The sequence below is a fragment of the Aedes albopictus genome, chromosome 2, assembly GCF_035046485.1.
Source record: "Aedes albopictus strain Foshan chromosome 2, AalbF5, whole genome shotgun sequence".
In the NCBI taxonomy this organism is placed as follows: domain Eukaryota; kingdom Metazoa; phylum Arthropoda; class Insecta; order Diptera; family Culicidae; genus Aedes; species Aedes albopictus.
The window spans coordinates 502,422,862-502,449,031 of record NC_085137.1 but is presented as its reverse complement, the minus strand read 5'-3'; the positions used below and the strand labels follow the sequence as shown (position 1 = coordinate 502,449,031).

Below are 26,170 nucleotides of genomic sequence, written 5' to 3'. Positions count from 1 at the left end.
TTGCATTCCGCTGCGCTATCCAAAAGTGCCCGCGCACGCACGGTTTGACCTCTATCATCCTCCAAAAGAACCATCGCCGTAAGCAATAAAACACCCGTCGACGATCCTGACGCAGAATTGCAAGATACTACGTTAGTGGTTGCCACGTTAACCACTTTGGTGTTGGTTACCTCTTCGGTTGGTTGTGCTGCGGTAGTGGTCGGACCAGATTCGCCGGTGTGGTTTGACCTTCTCTCTTCAACCTTCCCCTTGAAGCAAACAAGTGTATGGTGCTTGCCCTTGCATTGCCTACAAGTGAACTTCGAGTGACAATCCCGAGCCTGATGACCACGCCGAAAGCAGTTTCGGCACAACGAGTGCGAACGCAGTAGTCCGTCCCTCTCGGAAACAGGTAGTTTTAGAAATTGCGAGCACTGGTAGAGCAAATGACTATCCGAACAAGCGACACATTTGAGTGGAGCCGATGGTTGGAGAGTGGTATTGCAGACCTTCACCACATTGGGTTTCCTTGGAAATTTCGACGAACCAGCTTCTATTCTCTGCTCAACCGGTCGAGTGGGAAGTGCCTCCAGGATCTGAATTCGCCGCTGCAGAAAATTGGTTAGGTCCCTTACCGTATCGACGTCCTTGGTAGAAGAATGTTCCTCCCAGCTCCTTCTTGTTGCACCATCGAGTCGAGAGCTTAGTAGATGCAGCAGTAACAGATCCTTGAACTCCGTCGCCTGGGGGGTTGCCTGATCCAACGACTTCACGATCTTCTCATAGGATTCCAAAAGGGTGTGTAGTTCTGTTGCCGATTCCTTCTTGACCACCGGTAGTTCGAACAGCGCTTGAACCTGACGTTTACGAAGGATTTTGGAATTGGAATAGCGAGTGCAGATCAGATCCCAAGCAACATTATAGTTCGCCCTGGTGAGTGGGAGCGAATCGATAACAGCTAACGCCTCACCTTCTAGCTGACTACGGAGGTAATGAAATTTTTCGATATCTGGTAGGTCAGGTTGCCAGTGTATCAGAGAAGTGTATAAATCTCGAAATGTCTGCCATTCATCAATTTTGCCACTGAATTTTGGGAGTGTTATTTGGGGTAGCCTAACGTGGGGGTTGGGTGCGGGATGAGTGTTATCGTGAGAGCGAGCAATTGGATTGAGCACAGTTTCGTCGGAATTCTCCCTGATTGTGTCCAAGAGAAACGATTTTAGTTGATAAAATCGATTCTCGAAGTCTACCCGATCCTTAACGAAAGATTCTTCCTCGGCTGTCGAATCTTCATGGGCCTCTATCTCTTCGGTACTCTGGTTGATCCTGTCCCAGAGTATGTCCAGTTTCTCCAGTCGCACTTTAACCTCGGTTAGCTTCGTATCTTCGGTGTAGTCATCCATAAATTTGCACATATTGTCGAACGATGTTTGGAGACCTCGTAGCCGCGACTGCAGTACCTTCAGCGACGTTTTCGATTTGCTGGGCATGTTGTGTACCTCGAAAAGTGAGACCAAAGTAGCACAATTTGGGACAGTGATAACGTTGGAGCGCCAATTACCTGTTGGCTCTTGGAATTGAGCCTTGTATTTCAATTATAGATGCTCCTCGAACAACAGCAGAGCGGGCGGTCGCTTCGCAACGATTAGGCCGGACGATCAATGCAGTGTACCTCAAAAATGAGACCAAAGTAGCACAGTTTGGGGAGTGATATCGTTGGAGCGTTAATTACCTGCTGGCTCTTGGATATGAGCCTTGTATTTTTAACTAGAGATGATCCTCGAACAACAGCAGAGCCAGTGGTCGCCTCGCAACGATTAGGCCGGACGAACGAGTAGTATGCTTCTGGATAGATACGGCGTTTTCTCAAGCTGCTAGCCTTCCTTCCAAGGTAAGCAGAGTTGAACGGTTGTTTATTTGGGTACGTAATCACCGGTAGGGTTGGTTGATGGAAGATGGTTGCCAAGTGTAGTGATGTGTCTCGGTGTGACGATGAATGGGATGACGAAGGACAATGATGACGTCGAAGATAACCTGTGTCACACAAAGACCACGAGCAGTACTGGTTTTTTGGATTTAAAGCCTTGGAATTGCACTCACCGATTTTCCATGAAAAATATGCCTTGGGTAAGTGTACTACGTTGATTTCGGTGATCGGATGATGGGAGGTGACGTGCTCCGACGCCAATATCCAAAATGGCGCTCTCCAGTGGTTGGGCAGTGAATCAATTGGGGAATTGGAATGGCGAATTGGTTTCCTCCTTTTCGGTGCCTTCGACCAACGAATCCGGCTCGAAGGACCAACTGATCGATAGCTTGGGAATCAGTACCGGAAATTGTCCTGGTTGGTCGATCCTGGAATGCCTGGGATCCAATTATTGGGCCGCCTTGGGATTGGGATTCCGTTGGATATGATTCACTGCCAACTCGGGTGGTTCGGTGTGGCACAAAATACACTCGTTTTCTATTCACAAACCATTCACCATACTCCGGAATAAACTTTATTTAAAATACACAAAACTACAAACTACATTTATTAAGTCTAACTTAAAACTTCTTCTACACAACCGTTCACATGGCTCGCTAGTTACAGAGTAACGTTCTTATGGCAAAAGGCCAACTGCTTCGCGATTATTAGTTTTTACAAAGGAATTCTTATACAATAGTTTTAGAATATTCGTGAACGCAGACTCCAGTTGGTAGCGAGGACCGTAAGCACCAACTATGGGAAACATGTTAGGGTGTCTCCAACAACTACATACCTATAATGATCAACAATGGCTTCGGGCAAATATTTTTTTAAATCTTCCAGAAGTATTTTTATAAGAATAAGATAAGATGAGAATTCGATCGAAGTTTTCAAAGTTTTCTAATATTCTTTTAAGAAGCTCACTGCGTTGTTCCTTTAAGTAGCACTCATCATTCTCCGCTAGAATATCTTCCAGAAGCTTTATCTGCAATTTCTCTTTATTTTTTTTTTCAAAAACTGCCCTTCAGGATTCTATTAAAAATTTCAGAGTCGAGTATGATGCTTAACATCATACTCTTCCAAGTATATCCCCTGCAAAGAAAGGCAAACTAGCTGAGAATCTGATATGAAAAAAATGTACTCAGAAATCTAAGAGACATATATCAAGGAATTTCTCCGACCCAGTTGGTCAGTTATTTATATGAATTTAGTTTAAAATAAATATTTTCAAGCAAATATTTCGAAAGAAATGCCAAAATTTGCTTTCGGAATATCTATCTCTTTTTAATGTTTTTAAGATATTTTGCATACAAGTTTCCCAATGTCCGGAAGCTTTCTATAGTTCAGTTTGTAATTCCTCCATTGCCCCAATAATTTCTTTTAAAGTTGTGCTGAAAAATCTTTTGGGCATCAGATAGAAAGCATCCGAAAATGAAATCTTTTCAGGGAAGATTTCATTGGCCTTTTCGAAAGTCTTTAGAGAATGTTCCCAAGAATCTGGTATTCTACCGAATACCATAAAAAAATCTCAATGATTAACTCTAGTGATTTCAACCCTTTTTTTTTATTTCAACTCTTGAGAGTAGAAAGTTGAAACTCTGTTGGATCTAAGAACTCGTAAACCGTGACCGAATTTTGAAGTGTGGAGAGGTAGGGAGAGGGACTAAAAATTTGTGGCTCATTCAACGCAGAAACTCATTATTTATCGAGAAAATATACGGAAAAATCCAGTTTTGCAGGAACAAGTCCTTATACTATACTAATATCCACACTATTGAGGCTAGGATACCTTAAAGTGTGTTTGACCAAACTTTTTTCCACGAAAAGCCTGCTCCGCATTCACCTTTATGATCCGCTACGAGGCTGGTCATTAGGCCTGTCCACTTTTTCAAAAATGTTCTCTGATTCTCATGTTCACCCCCATATTTTGATTGGCATCCAAAAAGAAGTAACTGGTCCAAATTTTAGCCAAATCCATTGAAGTTAAGAGGAACATCACATCAATTTTGTGTTTTTTTTTACTTTTTTCGAACTTTAAATAATCATACATTACTCTAAAATGTATCAAAAATTATTATTTTTCCACAAATTGAAAGTTTTACTTGACTGCTACAAGTTATCCTAATAACGTATACCAATAAAATTAATGGAAGCATATATAATTAACCCATTTGCAATCCGAAAAACCTTGAAAAGTTGAATCTAAATATAAAAATGCATTGGTGTTTGTGTGTCACTAATAGGCTCAGGAACGGCCCAACGGATTCACAAAATTCTTCCATTAATGCATTTGTACAAACCTTCGACGTGTTCGTGCGAGAAAATAATTGTGAAAATCGACTGGGAATGCCATACAAACGGAAAAATTTGAAACTTCATTTTTCGCGGCATTTCTCCACCGACCAAAATGTCAAAATCGCTGTAGGGACAGCTAGTTTTTAATAAATTTGTTCTGGAGTGCCCTAATATGCTTATTAGGTTGGATATTCTAGAACGGCATCATTTTCACTAATGTCTTGTAATTATTTGTTTCTTTGACGTCAATGCTGTTGCTGTAGGAACTGAGCAAAAATGACTAAAATTCAGGAAATTCAAATACGTCCCAAAAACTGGCTTTTCGGAGGCAATCACGCTGTAGCTCCAAATTGAACTGAACTTAGTAGCTTTGCTTCTTAGTAATTTGCCTTGGATACCCCCTATCGCGGGTGTCTACAACCAAACTTGTTGGTCTATCAGTGCTGACGCGATTCGACTTTTTATGCGCAGTAAAAAGCTAGTTTTCAGGACGCATTTGGCTTTCTCGAATTTTGATATTTTTTATCTAGTTCCTACAGCATTGATGGCAAATAAGCAAATAACCACAAGGCATTAGAGAATACGATGCCATTTTAGAATATCCAACTTAAAACGTATATTAGGGTGTTCCAGAACAAATTCTATCAAAACTTCAAGTTTTTAAGGTTCATGGGAGTACAAATGTGATAATTACATATGTTATGTTTTCCTTTAACATATCTTTCAGTTTGTTGAAAAAAAAATAATTTTGAAAGATTGAGTGTAGTTATGATTTTCAAAGTTATTATTATTATTATTCTTTCTTATCAAGATTTTCAGCCCTTGGCTGGTTCTTCTAGTACATTTTTAAAGTTCTAAAATATTCAAAAAACACAAAATTTAGTTGATGCACTTCTTAATTTCAATGGATTTGGTTGAAATTGGGACGAGTTACTTCTTTTTGGATTCCAATCAAAATATGGGGGTAAACTTCAGAATCAGAGAACATTTTTAAAAAGTTGACAGGCCTACTGGTCATTTAGTATCATGCCGACGCAATTTTAGGATGATTGATACCGATTTTGTACCCCGATAGAGTACCCTGTTGGTATTCTATGTGTGTGTGTTTTTTTGCTGGCTAAACTACGGTTAAACATATTTTTTTAATTAAAGGTGGAAAACCTTTGTAAAAACACCGTCATAAATTTATCCAAAGGTGTGGTTGGAAACTCCTCCACGAATTGCAAAAAAATGCTTCCACTTTAGACTACTACTGAAATATCCCTGATTTTTTTCTGAATGTCCTGATAATTCAAGGTTATTTTCTTCAAATTAAACTAAGTTTTTTGATAATTTCATTTTTTTTAAATTTTCGTAAGGTAGTAGACACTTTACTTTCGAATTGAATGGATATCTACGTTTTTGCCACTTTTTACAGGTGCATATTTCGATTGCTTTTTTTTTCGAAATTCTCCACTTCAATAGTCCACTTCAAAGTTCGCCATTGATTTTTGTCCACATAATGGACTTTTGGCGATAATGGATGCATTTCTTAGTTTTTAATTTTTATTTTTTTAAAAGACAATCAATATTTTCAAAATTGCATTCCATACACAGTTAGAGGAAGCGGTTTTTCCTGGTGGAAAATGATTATCAATTATCAATTATCAAGGAACCATCCCAAGTAACACGTATGTCATATAAGAGTTACGACAGCACAACTTTTGATTGTATAGAAGTTAATTTAACGTTATCCTAACACAATACTAGAATTACGTTAAATAAACTTCTATACAACCAAAACTTTCGCTGTCGTACCTCTTATAGAACATAATTCTAATTTTAGGTGTTTTTTTTTTATAAAACTGATAAACATTTTCCAGCAGGAAAAAACCAACAAACATCTCGATCCTTCTTCCAACTGTAAGCCTGTCCAAAACACCATTGACTCCCAGATAGTTTCTAAGAGGGGGAGGGGGGTCTGACGAAGTCTACGGCCCATGCAAATTTAAAAAAAAAATGTATGAGTGAAGAGGGAGTCTATGAAGGAGGAAGGGCGATTAAGATGGCCAAAATTGAGTCTACACAGTTCATGAACAACGCTTTGAGGCATTGCTTCAAGAAGAAAATGTCACAAAAAAATCATTGGAAGTAGCTTAACGACATCAATTAAACATATTCTAGAGATTGCGTAATTAAGTCCTGCACAAAAAATTGAGGCTTATTTTGAAAAGTAATTGAAACCTAGAATTCGTAAGCTCTTTTGGATTCAAATGACATAAAATGAGAAATCTCCGTCTTTGACCTTGAAATATTTAGATTTAGAGGTGGCGCAGTCGCATAATATAAGATTTTAAAGATTTAATTTATTTTTTTTAAATAATTTTAGTACCCGATAACTTTTTAACCGCTTGACTAATTTCAAATCTTTTGGTGTGATTTTGTGAATATTTTTGTTTCCTAAGAGTGCTTTGCATAAACATTCTGTGCATATAGGTGTACCTATAAAAAATAGTTTCAACGTGGTTAAATATCAAAAAATTGAACGTTCACGTATTTTACAAGAAAAATAAGAATTTTGGCAAAATTTTAATTGTTTGATTTCGGACTTAAAGTGAAAATTTTATTCTAAATAATCATGTTGAAGCCTTAAACTTCAATTTTTAGAGAGTACTGAATTTAAAAATCCTCCACTGTGTTTCATAGCTCTAAATATGTCGCTTTGATTTGAACTTACATTAGAACTTACAAAAATCGTCGTAAATTTCAATTTTAAATGTCAAAATCAAGTTTTAAGGCATATCTTAGCAGTTTTTTTGGTGAAGAGTATCATAAAGACTAGGGAATCGCGCCACTTGGGCGGTGGCTTCTATATTCGTCTGTTTTCCACTATAACTCAGCCAATTTTAAACCAATTGACACAACTTTTGGAATGTGGTGAGATAGGTATAGTATCTACCCGTGTACAACATTTCAAGTCAATTGTTTCAAAATTGACTGAGTTATAGTGGAAAACAGACGAATATAGAAGCCACCGCCCAAGTGGCGCGATACCCTATTTGAAATTGATCAATGGGTTAAAAAATTATCGGGCTCCAAAGTGTTTTTTTTTGTAAAAAAAAAGAAAATTTTTTTTTTTGAAAACTTATATTTTGCGTGACTAAAATTTAATGTTCTACAAGTTTATTCGAAATTTAATTAGTGAGAGATTCATAAAAAAGATTGAAAATCGGTAGAAAATTGAAAAAGTTATGGCAAATGAAGTTGAAAACACCTTTTTATTAATCGAAAATTCAACTTTGAGACGATTGCGCCACCACTAAATTTCTATATTTTTGGCACAAACTCAGTGGTTTCTCTTTTTACGTCATTTGAATCCAAAAGAGCTTACGAATTCCAGGTTTCAACAACTTTTGAAAAAATAGTTGCAGCCTACTGCACAAGTTGCGTTGGGAAAACTTTACGAATTTTCTTGTTTTCTTGATTCTTGAAAATTCTACTAATGAATCCATTAAGGATTATGTTCTGTTGGAAAATCAGTTGGTAATTCCTCATATCATGAAAACATCAATGCATCATTCTTAACCTTCCTTTTGCATCATGTTGGCAGCAGCTCGCTGACGTAGTGTACAGTTTGGGTAAAAAATGACCCTAATGCCAAATGAGGGTTAAGGCATTTCTCCAGAAACATATGAAAAGGTACATAAAGCTTCTTTGAGCATCAGATTTTCTCTGTTAGAACCGATTACAAGGATTTCGAATATTCTCAGAAAATTTTACAGATGTGCCATTTGAAAATATTTTAAATATTTCATATGAAATGTTTCAACAAATTCTGCTACTAAAAATTGTTGCAAGGAATTTGGCCATAAATTCCAGGAATACTACCAGAACAATCTAATAATAATTTAAAATGAATCATCAGAATGAAAAAGATAACCTCTGGACCTGCCAGATAGTGTAGCATTGAATGCAACAATGGAAACATTGATAGAGGAGATTAAGAATGAATAATTATGTTTGAGCGGAACACAAGTTCGTGATTTTTTCCGGGAAATCTTGGAAAAATATCCCGGGATTCTGGATTTTTTTTAGATCCCGGGATTTGAAGCAATAATTCATCAAACATTTATGTGAATTCATTGGTTTTATTTCTGCGAGTTAAGACCCTTTGAAAAGTTATGCTTGAGTTAAACTTTGGATCTTGTTCAACCCGGGTTCTTAAATTAAACTTATCTTTAATAATCTTTAAACACGATCATCAACTACAGGGGATAGACAAAATGATCGGGACAGGCAAAATTTTTACTTTTCAAAAAATGTTCAACTAGCTGTAACTTTTCGAAACGTGCATCAAATATTCTCAAATTTTCACTGTAAGTTGATCAAGTAAGTTGTGTATCAGTGGACAAAATTTGGAAAAGATCGGGCTATTTTGCACGAAGTTATAAAGATTCTAGAAAAAGGTATAATTATCCGATAGCCAACTTTGAGCTGTTATATCTCCGGAATCAATAAACCGAATGCAATGAAATTTTGACCATTTATGACTTATATAATGAGCTTTGAAAAACTTTTGACACAACTTAAAATTCTTAACACGGAAGAAAATTATTACGATTAGTTTATTTTTCTAATAAAACATCAAATTTTCTAAAACTTCAACATCGTTTCAAAATACAGGATGCTAATTATAGTTCATTTAAATTCCCTCTAGTTGTCTTGAATATAAATATGTTTTGAAGGAAAGTAACAACATAGTCTTCAATTAATAGAAAAAGTATTGGGATGCATATTAAAAATAGACCAATTTACTAAAAAATCATAAAATAAATAAAATCGCTATAACTTTTTCTCTCGTTAATAATTTAAAGTTAAGTTGAACGTTTTTCAAAGCTCATTATATAAGTCATAAATGGTCAAAATTTCATTGCATTCGGTGCATTGAATCCGGAGATATAACAGCTCAAAGTTGGCTATCGGATAATTATACCTTTTCCTAGAATTTTTATAACTTCGTGTAGAATATCCCGATCTTTTCCAAATTTTGTCCACTGATACACAACTAGTTGATCAACTTACAGTGAAAATTTGAGAATAATTGATGCCTTTTTCGAAAAGTTACAGCTAGTTGAACATTTTTTTGAAAAGTGAAAATTTTGCCTGTCCCGATCATTTTGATATTCTGTCGGTTTTCTTACTTTCCAAGAGTTCCGCGAAATCCATGTTAGAAACTTAAAACCCCCCAGTTGAAAACATTTCAAAACTTACAGTCACCTCCAGAATCACCAACCATAGCCTTGTGTATCAAAACGTATCATCTTTTCTTTATCCAATTCACCTTCTCAACCTAACGGTTCCCTGCGGCCGTTCCGTGTTAGGAAATCCAATCCTCCTAGTAGCACAAACTTTCAGCTGCATGGTCATCATCCACGCAATGCTAGCGTTGTCTTATACGACACGGGAACCCATCACTGCTGCTGTTATCTATGACGTCGCGATCAAAATTCTGCTACCTAGCTAAATAGTCAGAAAAATTCAACTAACTCGATCGAATTGATTGACTCACTGACTCTCGAGTTGATGTTGATGTTGATTCACCGTAAGGAAAGGGGAAGAAAGTCAGCACGATTCAAAATTTTCTTTGCTTTCTTCCATAAGCTAGTCGAGTCGGTAGCAGTCATTCAACGCTTTTTGCCTCGCGCAATCCCCGTCGCTGCGCTCTGTGTGCGTCGTAAGTGATGTGATAATACGTACAACAAGAAACCGAATTTTGATCCAACAGATAAGTAAAAAATTGGGAAACTGGAAAGCAAGCAACCAAACAGAAGTGAATGAAGAAGTGAAGTGATACTAAATGGAAAAGAAATTGTATCAAGAGGAGGAAGAGCAAAACATATCTCAACTCAAACAACAAACTGTGAAAAGGAAACGAGTAAAGCCGCTGCTGCTACCGCCGCGTCCGGAGCGAGTGATAAACCGAGAAAAGCACGCGGATTGAACAAAATTAAATTTTAATAGGAAACATTCAACAATAAACCCAACGGTAATCGCTCGCGGCCCAACTCGCGGTGAGCGTTGCGTACTATATCGAATCGGGCGGCGCGAGTTTCGGATGGTACTTAGTGTGGAAGACGGCGACGCCCGGTGAAAACCCCGGCGCGAGGGTTCAGCCAATGACCGATCTCAATTGAACTGAACTCGAAACGTAAAATGTAATAAACTAACAAGTTAACAATCATCCCTCTGAAAGCTGAAGAAAGGGGAGCTAAAAGTTGTAATCATCCCTCGGAAAGTAGGAAAGTGAGTAAAACCGTGAGTGTGTCTGAGTCTGTTTCGAAACAAGGTTAACACTGGCACTGACTGACTGGGACTGCTGACTGGCGAGGAACAACGAGCTCCAATTTGAACCGCGGACCAGAGACCCCGGCGCGGAGCTTCTCTTTCGGGGATGTGTTAATCGGTGCCTACACGTTTAAATGGTTTAGTTTTTTTTTGGCGGCGAATAGGGAAAATCGCATAAACTACACTGAAGTGGTGCAGAAAAGCTGTAATTTTACGGGTGAAGAAGAGGGAGACGACGGCGGATGGTCAAAATTTAAGGTACGTAGTAACTACTCTATAATATATGTAGCGGAGTAATGGAAATCGGTGTTTGCCCCCTTCGGGATGATGAAGAAAGAGCCTCTGCGAGAAATGGTAAGTGAGGCGATTTAGCGTTCGCGTACTGTATGGCAAATGAACGGATAACTGGAAACGGTTTAGTACAAACGTCTAATCAACCTACAGTAGCGTACAAAATCTATAGTAATTGACAACTTAAAAAAAAACTGTCATGAAACTCTTCAATGTGGCGATCTAAAAAAATACGATTGTCAGTTTACGTAAATTTATTTATTCATCATCGAAAGAGTTATCATTTGAGTAGGGGCCAGGCTATATATTACGATATGTGTAACTCATCGTATCGCAATAACCAAGTCAATTGGTTTAAAATTGACTGAGTTATAGCAGCAACTGCTCAAAAGAAGTCCCATACCCTACCTAACCATCTACTAAAAGATGCATCTGATGGAAAAAATGGGATAAACTTTTTATCAGACATCTGTCTAGATCTAGACAGAACTGTTTCGACCTTTATTTAAAATTCAGTGTCTAGTCTAGTCTAGTCTAGTCTAGTCTACACATACACAGCAATCACTTGGAAGAATCCTGGAAAATGATAGAATCGACTACTTCTATCATTTTTCTTGTCATTATCAATGCTTGCAGTGAATCAGAGATTCATTACAAGTATTGAAGCGGCCAGGCCTACTGTGCAGCGTCATTGAATATTAAGTTAAAACCATAGAACGGGGACATCTCGTACCAACCGCTCCGTATAGTATGATATATAAAATATAAGCAGAAACGTTGGGAGTGACGTTGCTAAGAAAGTTAATGTCACTCCTTCTAGGCTCCTCTTCCTGGAATGGGGCATAGGATTTTCCCCTTATGCCCTGGCTCGAAAGCCTAGGTTTAAGCACCATTGCTCGCTCTCTGAAACGAAATAAAAATATGATGATCCTTTCCCCGGTTGTACCGAAAAACATATTGTAAATGATTGAATTACGAAACGTTTACAGGCCCCATACTATCAACATCAAGACATCTCAAAGAAATTAGAAAGATCTCACCAAATAATCAAACGTCCGACGTCTTTTTCCATAGAGCAACGGGCACACCATCGCCAGTTTTCTGCTTTTTTTGTTTGTAGTAGCGTTGTGATGAAGATTCCTATAACTAGGAACACCATTTCACCCACGAATTTTGTCAACAGTCTCACAAAACCTTTCCGAATACTTCATTGCTTCACAAGTTTTTTTTTTGCAAATCTTCATCACTGTTTAAACAATTTCACGGAAAATTCACTATACACAGCCGGTTAGTTGAACTTTTGTCGACCAAATCGTGGATCACTTCGAAGCTAGAAAATACGTCATGCTTTCTTTTCCATGCTTCTTCCGATGGAAAACACTACATAGAATCATAAAAACTTCACTGGATGACGTAACTAGCCGTACCACGATTCACGCGCACAGCTTGCTAGGAATGTTTGCTCAAAATTCATTGTTTATATAAACTACAAATAACATAAGAATTGAAAAGGGTAATCAAAAAAGTTTGAAAAACAATTTACTATTCATTACTTTTACTAAAATATTCATGGAGACTTAGTAATCTTACTCGCTTAGGAAATTTGTTTCGCCCATGATGTCTCGTAATCAAAAACAGTAACTTAAATACCCTTAAATAATTAATCTTGAAACATTTGTGTAAGTTTCCCTTAATGAAATCCAAAAGGAAATACTGGAAAACCTCTCGACAGCATCCAGAGGAAAACTTGAAAGAATTCTTGAATTCTTTGAAAATTTAAAGAATTCCTGCAGCCACCTTCCAAAGAATCCCGGGAGGAAATCCGGAACAGGGTTGGAAAATGTCATTTGATTATGCACCTATTTCACTGTCCCTAGTTAAAAATGTTATGGTAAAACTAACCATCATTATTGAAGGTTTGTGTTGACGGACGGAATTATGCACTGCATATGGTTGAACTGGGAAATGTCATGACATTTTTTCAAGGCATTTCCATGACACTTTACAACCCAGGTTCTCCGGATGAATTCTGGAGATAAATTAGAGGAAATTTCAGGAGAAATCTGTGAAGGAATCCACGAAGAAATTCCGGGAGAAATCTTAGGAAAAGCCATTGGAAGAATTCCATAATCTTGTAAAGATTTCCAGAAGGATTTTTGAGACAATCGCATAGTGTTTCTTTGGATGGAGTAATCCCAGGAGGAATGTTTTTAAAACCTCATGAAAACTTATCAGTTAATTTCTGTTAAGATGCTTGAATGAATGATTGTTGAAGGGACATCAACATCCTTCGGCTGGAGATTGGCATCTAAGAGGTTAAAGCGCCGGATTTGCGATACGGAGTCGTGGGTTCAAATCCCATTGAAACAAGTGGTATTTTTTCACAAATATATCTCTCAATTTTTCAATTAAACGTACTTTGCCTAAATATACTTTACGTCTATGCCCGACATGTTTACCTAAAAGAATTTCATTAGAATTCTCTGAATATATCTCAGCAAACACCTTTGAAAGAATAACAGGAAAAATCCGTGAAGTAATCGTAACCAGAATTCCTAAGGGAATGCCGACTAGATTATCCGAAAGAATCTCCTCAGGATTTTCTAAAGCAATCCCAGAGAAATCGCTGAATTGTTGCAGGAATCTCGTTGATAATAACTGATGGAAACATAGAAGAATCACGACAGGAATCCTGCCTGGAAGAAATCCCAAAAGCAGCTTTTGATAAAAATCCTGAAAAAAATCTGGAATATGTTTTTAAGAAATCCTATCAGGGATTCCGGCAGGAATTACTAAAAGAATTTCTCCAGGATTGTTTGAAGAAATCTTGGCAAAAATCTATATTCTTTCAAATTTCTTTCCGGGAGAAATCCCTGAGGGAATTCCAACGGGAATCTCTTAAGGGATTCTTTACGAAATCCTGGATAGAATCTTTGAAGGAATTCAGCAGGAATCCTTGAAGCAATGATGCAAATTATCACCTCACTAGTGCTCATCACAACTCATCAACTGTATATTTATCGCGTGCGATTGAACTGTGCACTGATCAGCGATGACCAGCAGCAAAGAGGTGGCACACCGAACATGATGTAAATCACAAACGATTTTGCACACATCTGACTGTGCCGCCACACGCTAGCCCGAACAGCCGAACCATACCGAATAGGTTGGTTTGCGAAGCTACGGCACGAACGCTCGACACGCACACAGAAGCAACATTCGCATGTACCGATACCATACTAATAAAGCTTCCAGCCAACGATGCTTCGCGATAAGCTGTCGAAAAGCATCGAGAGCGATGAAAAGAGATGCTTGGCTAGAACGCAACGGCTCAACGGCGAAAAGGAAGAGGCAACTATGCTGATCAATGTTGAGTCCGTTCGTGTGCTACTCGTATGGGAGGTTGATTGAATAAAGCGAGGATGGGTGAAAACGTATTCGTTTTCGAAAGCAAATCGCATCATTTCGCGAATGTTTTCATCAAATAGCAAGCTTGCCTTGAAGGAATGCCGAATAGAATGCCTTAAAGAATCCTTTCAGGATTTTCAAAAGCAATCCCTACAGAAATCCCTGAAAGAATCCCAGGGGGAATGTCTACAGTAATTCCGGAAGGAACATCTACAGAAATCCTTGGAAGAGTCTGGAGAGGAATGCCTGAATTAATCGAGGAAAGAACTTTTGAAGATATCTCGAGAAAATTGAATCTGATGCCATCTTATCTCAGGGGTCTCCAGTTAGCCTAGTGGTTAAGGCTATGGATCGCCAATCCGGAGACGGCGGGTTCGATTCCCGTTCCGGTCGGGAAAATTTTTTCGACTCTCTGGGCATAGTGTATCATTGTACTTGCCTCACAATATACAATTTCATGTAACGGCAGGCAAAGAAAGAAGCCCTTCAATTAATAACTGCGGAAGTGCTCAGAGAACACTAAGTTAAAGCAAGGCAGGCCAAGTCCCAGTTGGGACGTTGAGCCATAAAAAAGAAGAAGAAGTGCGGACAAGCCTGCCTACAATCATTTCACAAGGGTTTGCTGAAAATATTTTAGCAGACATCTTTGAAAGAATACCAGGAAGTAATCCCAACAAGAATCCCTAAAGGAATGCCAACTAGAATACCCGAAAGAATCCTTTCAGAATTTTCTAAAGCAATCACGGCAGAAATCTTCGAAGTAAGTTCTGAAGGAATCTCGTAGAGAATACCTTAAGGGAATAGTTAAAGGAATCACGACAGGAATGTCGGCTGGAAGAAATTCCGAAGAAATGAAAAAATCTTGGCAGAATTCTTTATTGTTTCAAATTTCTTTTCGGAAGCAGTCCCTGAAAGAATTCCAGCAGGAATCTCAAAAGCAATCCTTTACAAAATTCTGGAAGGAATCTTTGAAGAAATGCCGTCTAAAATACCAAAAAGAGTCCTTTCAGGATTTTCTAATGCAATCCCTACAGAAATCACTGAATGGATCCCAGGAGGAATCTCTACGGTAATACCGGAAGGAACATTTAGAGAAATCCTGAGTGGAATCCTGGAAAGAGTCTTAAAAGGAATGCCGGAAAGAACTCCTGAATGTATCTCGAGAAAATCTAATCTCATGTCATCTCATTTGATTTCTTCTCTCTACCATAACTCTCCTCCACTCTAACTCATATCCATAATCCTCCACTCTACCCTCTATCTTACCGTCTTCTCAACTCTCAACCATAACCTAACCAACCTAATCTACCCTATCCCATACCCAAACCCTCTACTCTCGACCCAAACCCTCTTAACTCTCGACCCTACCGCCTACCTTACCATCTATCCTACCTTCTACTGTATCCTCTATCCAAATCCTTCATCATACCCTCTACACTATCCTCCATCCTACCGTCTACCCTAACTCATTACACTACCCTTCACCCTAACTCTATACCCTTCTGTTTACCATACCCTCTACCGTCTACTCTACCCTGCACTCTTCTGTCTATTCTACTGTCTACTCTACCCTACTCCAGAAATGCACTTTGAACGATCATGTTCTGTGAGGGTACCGAAAATGTTCACTGATTGCTCTTACGTGCGTGTTCACATTTTTGATCTCAATGAACGGTGTTAAAAATTGACAGCTCAGATCATTGTCAAATGTACCTAGATAAGGTTCTTGATGTTTGACGACGCCACGCTTGCACTGAATCCCAGACATTCCTTTTCCCCACTGGTTCTACGAATGCCTAATCGACTAGCCATGTTCCTTCAAAACTTTAATTTAGATATTCTTCACCCAGTTCAGCGCATTGTCTTATGGGTGGAAATAAATGTCGTTATCTGGGATGATAGGTAGCCGAGATAATGCGCTACCTCCATTACACCAGAAACGGATCGAGCTCTGGACACATACCGTGGCAGGTATCCACCAACCTAGCAAGACGCTTTTTCGGTAGAAATTGTTGTCTAGGAACTGGCTCGTGCGGTATAATGATTGTTTTTAGAGGAGGATTAATAACGGAAGGGAGCCTCTAATAAGAGACCAGACCTGACTATTTCCAATTTTGCATAGAAAATTAGCCACTATGTATGTATTACTAATCTCTAGGGAGATTTCGCTTTCAACAGTGTTTCAAAAACCCTGTGAAAAGCTCCACGATCGACAGGCGTGTCCCAACGATGAATACCAAATAACTGTAAAGGTCACAAATCTTTGGCTATAAGCTGCACAGTGCACTGTGTTCAAACACCCACTAGGTTTTGAACTTGAACACGGCTAACGCGAGCACAGCTTCTGAACAGAACGCGTTCAAATCCAACTATGCCCTACTCTACCCTACTCTCTACCGCACCGGCTACCCTAACTTTCTACGCTCTATCCCAACCCTCTACCCTATCCTCTGCCTATCCCCTCATCCTAATCATCTACTCTACCGTCTACCCCACCCTCTCCCTTATCATATACCCTACCATCTACTCTACCCTGCATACTAGTCCTCTACCCTACCATTTACCCAGCACACTACCATCTACCCTACCCATTTACCCTAACCCCCTGCTCTAACGTCTATCCTAACCCTCTATCCTAACCCTTCATTTTATTCGCTACTGTAACTCTCTACCCTATCCTAGATCCTAACCCTCTACCCTACCAATAGAAATACACTAGAACTTCAACGGCGTTGTAGTTACTTTTCATATTTAATTATTTCAATAACTTTAATTGTAATTAATGATTATTTTTAAGTATCCACCATGAAGAGAATCTTTTGTTTTGATAAACAAAATTCATTTGACAGTTCTAGTACCGCTTCTGACGCTGTAAGGGCGTGGCAAACTAGATGTTGGTCACACAAACAGTCGCGACATTGGACTTTTGTGGCTAATACCCTACCTTTTCCCTACCCTCTATCCTAACCCTGTAAACCTAACCCACTACTCTACCCTACTCTTGGTGATCATGCCAATACCGCACAATCTGTAAGCTGTATGCAAATTTTACCCACATGCATGCAGGCATTACGGATAGATACCAGAGGACTTACATGGTCTTCTTGTGTTCATACCCTGCATTAAAACTATGCTGCTGTGCTGTTAGCTTGAGCGTGAGCCGATAAGTTATGCTACCGCAAATTCTGGAAAATGTTGATTTCGGAAAGCTGACTTTCTCAGTCTTGGGTAAAACGGCTAGTTTTGCTTTGCCCGACGTTTCGGCTTTTTTATTGGGCCTTTTCCAAGCCTGGTCAGGGTGGTCAATAAAAGCACCGAAACGTCGGGAAAAGCAAAACTTATGGCAAAACTAGCCGTTTTGATTTACCCAAGACTGAAACAGCCAGCTTTCCGGAATCATGAATTTCTGTTACCATTTCACTGAGAATTTCTCAACGAGTTCCTACCGGTAATTTATCTAGGAATTCCACCTAGAACTTCTCTTGGAGTTCAGCCCGCAATGGATCAATGAAGCCAACATTTCCAGAAAGATTCGACTGGTGTTTTTGATAACTATGGGTGTTGCGTACACTTTACGTGTTCCGCCGCACCTGACTGTGACCCTCATTGATCGCTGACCTGGCGTTCCGAATACTTTGCTCCCGACGGAGTGGAGATGACGTGACAGCCGAAATGTCAGCGATAGCAGCGAAGCGAAGGAAGAAGTCAAACATCAGCAGATGACTAGCATAAAAGTACAACGGAGTTAAAATCACGATTAGCAGCTTAAAGTTAGTGATTATTGTCGTAAACGCAGTGATTTGTCTATTAGTCTAATGTAAAATCTAAAATTAATTGGTGAGACGTGATTCATGCATATTTATACCTACAGCTAATCAAACTATGTTCAGTTCACAGTTAGATCAAAGTCCAAATAAAGTCGTCCATCTCCCATACAATGGAGAGAAATTTCAGGGTTCACGAAGTACTAGTCCGAAAAGCTATGATACCTTCGTATAATGTTACCTTGCATTCTACTACAAATTGAAAATCTAGTTCTCCGCTACCGTTGCTATGAGTTTCAAGCTACTGTTTATACAAATATAAACATGAAAAATCTGACTCTGGCAGGTAACGAATTGAATGATAATCTTCTTCCAACAGTTTAACGTTTATTTTAGGAAAAGGAAATGGTCCCCGATTATTCCATTCCATTCCAACGATTATTCCATTCCAACGACTCTGCGGTTACTGATCGATTAATTGTACGAACGCTGCCTGATTATCTGCAGTTGCATGCCTTTCCGATCGCTAATCATTCTGGTTGCTGCTCGATCTACCGATAGCTTCTGTCGGGTTGACTTTTGGCCGCACCCCTGCAAAACTCTGGTTTTGCACTAGCCGATGTGCGACCGCACTATGGTTACTGCCCATACCGGCCACTACTTGATTCCGCTTCAGAAACTCTCTGGCTTGACTACGCTCTACGACCGCGGCTCATTCTCCGATTAACGACAGTTCTTTTTCTTCCGCATAATAAACCGATATTTAAGTTGACTCAGCTTAATAATTACTCCTACTAAGTTAGAACTATCCCACCGAAAACTCCCCCCTGCTTAACACCCTGGGACCCGGGAGGCATAAAATGGCCCTGAGTGCCCGCCCCAGAAGCGGCCTTGGTTATGACCAGCTGCTTGGGGCTTGAGCCGTCCTCTTTTGGGTCAGTGCGATCGACTTTCGGGGTCAAAAATTATGTTTCATTAAAAAATTGAAAATTCCGGACTGTGTATTGACTGTGGCTAGGACTATGGCAACATACAAATTTGACATATTGTATTCATTGTTGAACTAGGTTTGTGGTTCGTTGTCATAGGTTACTAAATCACAATGTTAATAAAAATGAGGTACATCAGTCTAATGTCAAACTTGGGTACCGGGGACCAAATGCAGTACTAGAGTTGGTACCCAGTCTGAGCCCGAGTGCTACTACTTTATTTGGACTTTGGTTAGATCAGCAAATGTGGTAACCTGCAAAGATTTGCGCCGGCTCTATTGAAACTAAAATAACATAAATCCTAGAGGTAACTATATAAAAACTACATGCAACTTAAGATTAATTGTTATTCTGAAACTAGCTGGTCGCGTAAAACTTAATCCTAGAATCGATCGAACCCGGTAAAATATAGGAAACTTACAAACGTAAGTAAAGCCCAAAATGTAATCTAAAACATAACCTAAACATATAAATGTACTTATTCTAGGAAAATTTTATTCGCTGCACCAGTCAGCGTGCTAATAAACGAATTAAGATTTCGGAAAGTGTTTCCATCGTTGCATCTGCAACAATGGGAGTTTTTCGGCTTTCAGTCACGGAAAAAGCATTGATACTTCTATATCATTGCAATATCAACGCTTTTTCGTGACTGAAAGCCAAAAAACTCCCATAGTTATCAACATTTCTAGGTTTCACCGCATGTAAACGGAGGCGCCACCGTACATGGACATTAACATTGTGACAGCAGTGGAGTTATGCCAAAGGCTACGCTGGCGCTATCTGTTCATTTCATAGCGGCCGTTTAAGTTATTTTGGTGATCTATTCCCGCAGGAGCTTCATTAATAATTCTTATAGGAGAAATTTGTGTAGATGTTCCACTGGAAACTCCTGCAGGAGTTCTGTTAGAAATTTCTGCAGGAGTTCCACTGAAGATACAAGTGATCCAATGGGAATATTTCTATGAGTTCCATCAGAAATTTCCCTAGGAGTTCCTCTGAAAATTGGTTATTTCTATAGTAGTTTCACGTAGAATTTCAAGAGAAGTTTCACAGGAAATTCCTCAGACTACTTAACCTCGGGTTTCCTGCAGGAGTTAGATGTTCTTTTAGTTCCACTAGCTATTTCCCAGTTCCACCGGGAATTCTTGCAGAAGTACCACCACAAAAAATCGCAGGAGTTCAATTAGAAATTGCTCAAGTAGTTCCTCTTCGAATTCTCGCAAGAGTACCAGCTGAACTTCCTTGAGGAGCTTCAACGAGAATTTCTCCAGTACACAGGGAAAAAAATCTACTCAATGGCTGAGTTGGTCTTATTCAGAAATCGAAAAATCCTTTGTTTTCTTACTCAGTTTCCGTTAAACGTGGGACAACCCATTGCCAATGGGTTGTCCCACTTTTTGCCGAAACTGAGTAAGAAAACAAAGGATTTTTCGATTTCTGAGTAAGGCCAACTCAGTCATTGAGTAGAAATTTTTCTCGGTGTAGTTCACCCTATAAATCTTGTTCGATTTCGGCTGGGAGTCTCTTAACCCTTCAGCACGCGCTTTTGTAAAAAGTATAACACTACCAAAAAAACCTCGCTTTTCGTATACAACGCGAGCGCGGTGCAGTTTCGGTTGCTTGACGGCGCGCGTCCTGGAAGGTTAAGGAGTTCCAACCGGAAATCCCATAGGAGTTCCAACAGAAAGAGTTCCACGGGAAATTCCTGTAGGAGTTTCATCGACAACTTCTCTAGGAGTTTCACCGGAAAACAATCTAGGAGCTTCCGCACGAGTTGCTGCTAGAGTTCCACCAGGAATTTCTTTAGGATTTCCGCTGGGAGTTCGGTAAGGTGTTCCATCCCAAATTCCTTCTAAGTAATATCACCTTAATGGGTGCCAGTGATGATTTCTCTTAGGAGTTCTACAGAGAATTCTTCCGAAAGTTTAACCAGAAATACATCTAGATCGCCGGAGACTTTCGTAGGATTTTTACCACGAATTATTCTAAGATTTTTCCAGGAAATCCACAGGGAAATCCTCTAGGAGTTCAACCGGAGAACCCTATAATAGTTCTGCCGTTAATTCCTCTTGGTGTTACGCCGAGAATTTTTCTAAGAGTGCAAACGGATATTCTTCTAGAAATTCTACCGAGGACTTCCACCAGGAACTGTCGCAGAAGTTAAAACGGGAATTTCTCTAGGCATATCACCAAAAATTCTTTTAAGAGTTTCGGTCGGAGTTCTCTCAGGCATTTCACCAGAAATTTCTCCAGAAACTCCAACGCGACTTCCGCCAGACATTCAACTGAGAGCTCTCGCAGGTGATCTTCCAAGAACTCCTGTAAAAATTCCATCGCGTATTCTCACAGGAGTTTCACCAAGAATTCGTGTGAGAGTACCAATGGAGATTTTCGCAGAAGTTTCACCTGGAATTCCTAATTTCCGCAAGGAAATCCTGTAGAAACTTTATTTTCTATAAGAAAAAAAAACTTCAAGAGGCATTTCTCAAAATACCCACTGATGAACTCCTCAAGGATTTCCATTACAAACATCTAAAAAAAATCCAGAATGAACTTACAGAGGAATTCCAAAATGATCTGCAGGAATTCCAAACGCATTTATTGGGAGAAACCAAAAAAAAGTTCCTAGATGAATCCTAGAAAGTGTTCCTGAAGAAATTCTGGAAGCAGTTTCTGAAAGTATCCCAGAAGAACTTCCTGAAATGAGTTCCAATTCTGGATGCGGTCGATTCTGGAATCATCAGCAGTTGTCTGGGCTCCTACTGCGGTTGTTTGGATTAATAGGGTTGAAAGCATTCAGCGGCAATTCATCAGATTTGCCCTGAGAACCTTACCATGGAACAATCCTGCGGAACTCCCCCCTTACTCTGACAGCTGTCAATTAATAGGGATGGATTCTCTTGAGAAAAGAAGGAACAATATGAAGACTGTGTTTAAAGCCAAGCTGTTGAAAGGCGAAATCGATGCACCGAATATCCTTTCTCGCGTAAATTTCATTGTTCCTGCAAGAATTCTTAGAAATTCCAATTTTTTGCGGCACCGTACTTATTATGCACAGAATGAGCCGATCATGACTCTGATGATGTTAAAAGAAAACTATCATTTGTTTGATTTTAACCTGTCGACTAGTACTTTTAAGGAGAGGCTCATTCGCGATGGTGTAATTTGATAATGTTGATTGTAGTTCTAGAAAGTGTGTGTTTCATTTAGACTCAATGGAGTCCGATGAATGTTAGGCAAAATACAAAAGGAATCCCAGAAGAAGTATTCGAAGAAATTCACGAAGGAGTTCTTGAAAAAAATCCAGAGGCAATTCCTGAAAGAAGCCCAGGAAAAAATACCCGAAGAATCCCTGAAAAAATCCCGAAGGAAAATAGTTCATGGAGGAATCACGGAAGAAGTTCCCGGTGGAATTATCGTAGATATCCCGCAATGAATTCTTGAAGCAATCCCAGCAGTAGTTCCTGAAAGAATCCCTGAAGTACTCTTTAGAGAAATACTGAAAGATGTTTTTGTTGGACTCCTGGAAGGATCTCATGACGAATTCCTGAAGCAATCCCCAAGAGAACTCCTGAACGACTCTCGGGTAAAACTGCTGGAATTCCCAGAAATACCTTCTGGAAATCAAAAAAAAACTTCTGAAGACATTTATTTAGAAACTTTTAGGAGAATCTAGGATGGAAGTCCTGAAGGATGAAAGAATCTAGGAATTACTGAAGTAATCTCAGAAGGTATTCTTTAAGAAATCCCAGAAAAAACCTTTGGAAGAATCTCGGGAGTGCTTGCTAAAGGAATTCTGGCAAGAGCTCTTGAAGGAATCACAGACGGATTCTCTTTGGGAATCTCAGAAGAGATTCCTGTAAGAACCCCAGAGAATCGTCAAGAACTCTCTGGCAATCCCACATTAATGTCCTGGAGGAGTTCTGGGACAAATTTGGATGGGACTCCTGTGGAATCCCAGGAAGTATGGAAAGGCTTCCGAATCGTAAACAACAAGGTCACGAAACGTCCAAAGACTTGGAAAAAATTAATTTAGCAACCGTGGCTTGCAGTGCCCTGTTTGTAAAATAACGTTTGCTCGCTACTGTACTTCGACCAACGAGCAGCGCGAGGTGAGACTAAATGGCGGAGTAACCTCTGGGGGGCGCCAGTCATCGCACACACCTCTGCGCTAAAGTGGAATAACTGCATACGATGGCTCTGTTGATCCAATTTAAACTCAGATCTGGAGAAATGTTTCTTCTTTTTTCGCGAACCGTGAACTGTAAAGGCATCGGGAATCAGGTTTATCACCTATCTGTGGTTTCTGCACAAGCCATTGCATTGATGGGCACTGCTGAAAACAAAGCCCAGCCTAATTGGGAGTGCTAAATGTTTGACCAACTTTTCGAGCTAGTGGCTACCTGAATTTGAATATAAAAGCTTTACGATTCAATAAAACACTCTGTTTGATAGAGAACGGCAATACTACATTTAGAGCTTTGAAGATTTCTACTTCAGATTTCATTGGCTGTACATCACAGCAAATGTTGGTACGAACAGATAACGCACGGGTCAACACAAATGGCATTTTGGGTTGATTTCAAAAATATGTTTTCTTCTTCTTCTTGGCGTAAAGTCCAACTGGGATGAAGCCTGCTTTTCAGCTATCTATGTATGAGCACTTACACAACTTTTAACTGAAAGCTTCCTCTGACAATGACCATTTTACATGTGTATATCGTGTGGCTGGTACGAAGATACTGTATGTCCAATGTAGTCATGGAAATTTCCATTACGAAAAGTTCCTGGACCGACCGGGAATCGGATCCATACCTTGAGCATGGCCATGCTGAATACCCACGCCCTCATTAGCTGTGACACTGTTTATTATTTGTTTTTTTTTTATAGATTACACAGCGTAACAAAAATTAACTTTTGGTCTGTCTCAAGAGCAAACTTATGTGTCTCTGACAGATTTAGGGCCGCTGAATCCGAATCCGGGCTCAGATTTGCTCCAGCACGTCACAATTTTGAGCTATACCCCAATTTATAGGGCAAAATATGTGATTTTGAGCTTTTTTGACTGCCAGCCATTAAGCATGGAAATATTTTTTTAAGCAATCAAAAGGTAAATTGGTCAATTAACCTCTAAATTAACGACTCATGTAAAATATTTTGTTTTACAAAATCAAATTTGATAGATTTAAGCATTTTATGTTAGTAAGTAAACTTGCATGTAACTTTTGGAGGATGACTTGTATGGGAAATATCGTACCTAACATAAATCGCTAAAAACTATTAAATTTGAATTGATAAAATGAAATATTTTGCATGAGTCGTTAATTTAGATGTTAATTGACCAATATACCTTTTGATTGCTTAAAAAAATATTTCCATGCTTAATGGCTGGCAGTCAAAAAAGCCCAAAATCGCATATTTTGCCCTATAAATTGGGGTATAGCTCAAAATTGTGACGTGCTGGAGCAAATCTGAGCCCGGATTCGGATTCAGCGGCCCTAAATCTGTCAGAGACACATAAGTTTGCTCTTGATACAAAAGAATGTTGTGCTGTGTTATTAGAGCTTTTAACCCAAGTAACAAATTGTACTCTAACTAGTTTTATTCATATTTTATGAAATCTGTAATCGCACATTCTTAGTAATTTTAGCATAATTTAATCCAAGCAATAACTTTTCTTCGACGACTACATAAACCATTGTTGCAAACAAGACATTCAAACTTGAGCGCATATTTTAGAGACTCCTATAGTTATCTCATCTATAGTTATCAACATCTTCTTGTTTAAGAGCAATTGCTCTCAAGTGAGAACAGATTGGACATTTCAAAATTATGATCCCTCTGATAAAACTTACAAGATTCATGGCGTTCTCTACTGTGATTACCCTATCTTTATGATGATTCTTAAACATCTTTAGTGGCACTAGAGTAAGAAACTGCCGAAAGCATCATTTCTGCTATTTTATTATTGGTTTTATATGACGGCTGTAAAAGTGGGGCCCATATAGCCGAGGCGGTAAACGCACGGGTATTCAGCATGACCATGCTGAGGGTGACGGGTTCGATTCCCGGTCGGTCCAGGATCTTTTCGCAAAGGAAATTTCCTTGACTTCCTTGGGCATAAAGTATCTTCGTGCCTGCCACACGATATACACATGCAAAATGGTCATTGGCAGAGGAAGCTCTCAGTTAATAACTGTGGAAGTGCTCATAGAACACTAAGCTGAGAAGCAGGCTTTGTCCCAGTGAGGACGTTACGCCAAGAAGAGGAGAGGAGGACGGCTGTAAAAACATCGTCAAATTTGTTGATCGATAAGTATCGATAAAAAGGTTCGAATGAAAATCAACCTTTTTAAGGCAAACAAAGTTATGATGTTTTACAACCACCATAAAACTTTATTATTGATGATCATAGAAGAATTTATGATTTGTACCGTTTCTGTTTTCATTGATTACCTCCAGTTCGTTTACCTTTTAGATCTGTCGAAAACCTATCAGTCTTATTTATTCAAATCGTCGCATCTGCTCATAAAATGCTGTAATACCTCTTGATTCGATGTGGTGACGAAACCCCTTCTCAATTGTACTAGAGCTCTACATCATAATCAGCCCCCACTTTGATCCCACACTTAAGTAGGCACCCATCGCCGGTCGATGAGAGCAGAAGTGCTGCGGCCGCAACCAGCTGTGGGAAAATAAATTAAAAACCACCTTCTGACGCTGGGTTGCTGGGTAGCTGGGAAGAAGAAAGCCAAAGCTCGCGAGGCGAGCCCAGAAAGAATGGAAAGTGAAAACATTGTTTACCTTTTTGAATTGAGCAGATGGGCCCCGAATGTGAAGTAACAACATTATAGCCCTCATCTCATGTAGGTGTCTGATGGATGGGAGCTACCATCCATCTCGCAGGTTCGTTGCCTACCATGAGGGTGTCTCGTTTTATAATATGCTAGGGTATTCTTCGGGTTCCTAAGTAGAAGCTACTTTGCGCAGTACAAAACATTAGCACACGCCATCGTCATATTATGCGAGATTGGAGTAAAGTGCGTCTTATGAAGAAAACTCGTTGTGCTCACTACGTAAATTGAGCAGTTTCTGACTGCAAATCTTAGGGGCGATTTCTTCACCCTGGCTTAAGCGTTAAGCCATATTTA

The 26,170-nt window shown here is 39.4% G+C and overlaps 1 protein-coding gene across 5 annotated transcripts in view; it reads left to right on the top strand.

The window, feature by feature from the left end:
• Window positions 1-26,170, top strand: part of LOC109407731 (guanine nucleotide exchange factor DBS) — a 561,022-nt gene that overhangs the window by 358,265 nt on the left and 176,587 nt on the right. The window contains exon 2 of one of the 5 annotated variants that reach the window (XM_062854436.1): window positions 9,884-10,825. The exons of the other annotated variants lie outside the window; for them this stretch is intronic. The gene's annotated coding sequence lies outside the window, so the exon portion shown is untranslated. The remainder of the gene's footprint in view (window positions 1-9,883; window positions 10,826-26,170) is intronic. 5 annotated transcript variants of the gene reach the window in all.